The following is a 3,076-nucleotide window of genomic DNA, read 5'->3' as shown; positions in this document are numbered from 1 at the left end:
CCTGGGATATCGGCGAGGACCATTCGCAACCGTCTCCATGAAGCTGGGCTACGGTCCCGCACACCGTTAGGCCGTCTTCCGCTCACGCCCCAACATCGTGCAGCCCGCCTCCAGTGGTGTCGCGACAGGCGTGAATGGAGGGACGAATGGAGACGTGTCGTCTTCAGCGATGAGAGTCGCTTCTGCCTTGGTGCCAATGATGGTCGTATGCGTGTTTGGCGCCGTGCAGGTGAGCGCCACAATCAGGACTGCATACGACCGAGGCACACAGGGACAACACCCGGCATCATGGTGTGGGGAGCGATCTCCTACAGTGGCCGTACACCTCTGGTGATCGTCGAGAGGACACTGAATAGTGCACGGTACATCCAAACCGTCATCGAACCCATCGTTCTACCATTCCTAGACCGGCAAGGGAACTTGCTGTTCCAACAGGACAATGCACGCCCGCATGTATCCCGTGCCACCCAACGTGCTCCAGAAGGTGTAAGTCAACTACCCTGGCCAGCAAGATCTCTGGATCTGTCCCCCATTGAGCATGTTTGGGACTGAATGAAGCGTCGTCTCACGCGGTCTGCACGTCCAGCACGAACGCTGGTCCATCTGAGGCGCCAGGTGGAAATGGCATGGCAAGCCGTTCCACAGGACTACATCCAGCATCTCTACGATCGTCTCCATGGGAGAATGCAGCCTGCATTGCTGCGAAAGGTGGATATACACTGTACTAGTGCCGACATTGTGCATGCTCTGTTGCCTGTGTCTATGTGCCTGTGGTTCTGTCAGTGTGATCATGTGATGTATCTGACCCCAGGAATGTGTCAATAAAGTTTCCCCTTCCTGGGACAATGAATTCACGGTGTTCTTATTTCAATTTCCAGGAGTGTATGTCGATACATTGTCTAAAAATTATCTATATGTTATCAACAGCTCAAATGCATAGACATTAACAGCGCTCACCTCCACCAGTGTCGTGTTAAGATTTGAAACCGACGTGTATGGTGCGTTTAAAATTTGAAATTACGCGGCTTTCTTATTGTTAGCCGAGGAAAATATTTCAGACGCACTACTGCTCGTAATCGACCCGAAAAGCTCTCAGGATGTGGCATAAAGTGCGTCAGTGAAACCAGCGCTTGGGACGTTGTTTCCCACACGTTTCTCGGTGAAATACGACATTCCGCAGTGCGATTACCAAGAAGACAACGTTCTTAACAACTTTCGACCCTACCGACAGTTCCCGGACAATTTAGCCCTACTCTGAAGACGTTGTGAGGCTGCAAGCCAGTTGAACGTGATCTAACTAGTTCGGAACTAGTATAGGCCATTCAAAAACCTTCGGTGAAATCTGAGCGTGATCTGAAGCAGAAAAAGTGTGTTTGCAGCACTCATGTTTCGCGCCCTGCTGTGACGTGATCACAGAGGGATGCAACAGTGGTATGGGCTGTAACGGGTAGCTGGAAGCAAAGGGGCGGAACGAGTGATTTTAGCGTCAGGGGTACCCCAAAAATTAATAAAATGCATCATGCAATAGTGTCTGAAATCATTCATTAACAAAAGTAAGCTAGAATGTTAGAAAAACAAAACAGTAAACACATCTCAATCAAACAATAGATTTGCAGCCCCGAGGCTCCTTATCATACGCAAATATTGTTCAAATGGCTCTGAGCACTATGGGACTTAACTTCTGAGGTCATCAGTCCCCTAGACTAAGAACTACTTAAACCTAACTAACGTAAGGACATCACACACATCCATGCCCTAGGCAGGATTCGAACCTGCGACCTTAGCAGCAGCGCAGTTCCAGACTGAAGCGCCTAGAACCGGTCGGCCACAGCGGCCGGCCCACGCAAATATGAATTGAGAAAATATTCCAGCTATTGAGTATAAACTGACATTACATGAAAGATACCAAGCCGTCAATAATAAAATTTACGCAAAGTCCTCCCTGAAATGACTTGGCGACTTCTCTGTAATCAAATGTAGAAACAGTACAAAGCGTGACAGAAGAACAGCTCCCCTATGCTAGAATCACCCAATCTGCATTTCCTTTCAGTGATATCATTAACAGCACTACATAAAAGACAGAGTGGCATTTAATTATGGTGCATTAAAATGAGTTCTTCAAGTTAGCATTGAACAAAAGAAACCTTGCAGATAGCTATTTATAAAAGAACCGTATATTAGAGCTATTATTGGGATAAAGTAACATGTCTTCCCTTCCATCAGTGTCCTCCTGTGGAGTCAAATACTTCCATACGTCATCAGTCTTTCCTCTTTGTTCTGCTTCAATGCTTGTGGAACAACACAGTGCTATAAAATGCCACCTGTAACAAACTTGAGTTAATAACTTGCAGTGAAACTGCTGAAAGCTAGTCAGCTCCTAGTTATACACAAGGGCACTTCGTTGGGAGCACGATAAGCATTATAAGTGGTTTACTATGACACCGAAACCAGTGCCAGTCTTCGATATCAGAAACACTTCATCCTCGGCAGCATTGCTTATCCATTTGAACATAATCACAGCTTGGGCATGTAATCCACAATGCGTGTTCCAACTCAGTTGCTGTCACTCATGAACAGTCCTAGTTTGTCAGAGGCGCCACGGTAACTCACCTCCATGCTCACCGTCTCACCACCCTCCTCGACTTATTGCATTCCTCTCGCTCCACTTAGCGCGCCAGCGGGATCCTGCCAGCGAATAATCGCGTCCAGTGTCGACACGGCGCAGTGCCTGAATAAAACGGCAAAGGCTCCCTCTAGATGTCCCCGTTCGGTAACACCCTCGGTTTCACCATGAAGGTGGAAAAGGATGGCTGTCTTTCCTTCCTTGATGAGTTCGGCGGGAGGAAGGTGGATCTCACGTTGTGAGATGCCTTTTATAGGAGTCCTTCTCACACTGATTTTTTAAGCTATAATTTCGCACCTTACAAGAACTCATTTACATACTTTGCCGTGATCTACAAACACAATTAGGTATCATGTGATAGGTTGTACATCGTATGTAAGAATATATAAAGGAGACTGACATTGTCACGTAAGTGTTGTAAATAACTGTTGACGCTTGTTGCATGAAAGGTGA

The sequence above is a fragment of the Schistocerca gregaria genome, chromosome 3 (genome assembly GCF_023897955.1).
Source record: "Schistocerca gregaria isolate iqSchGreg1 chromosome 3, iqSchGreg1.2, whole genome shotgun sequence".
In the NCBI taxonomy this organism is placed as follows: domain Eukaryota; kingdom Metazoa; phylum Arthropoda; class Insecta; order Orthoptera; family Acrididae; genus Schistocerca; species Schistocerca gregaria.
Note: the sequence above shows the minus strand (reverse complement) of the source record.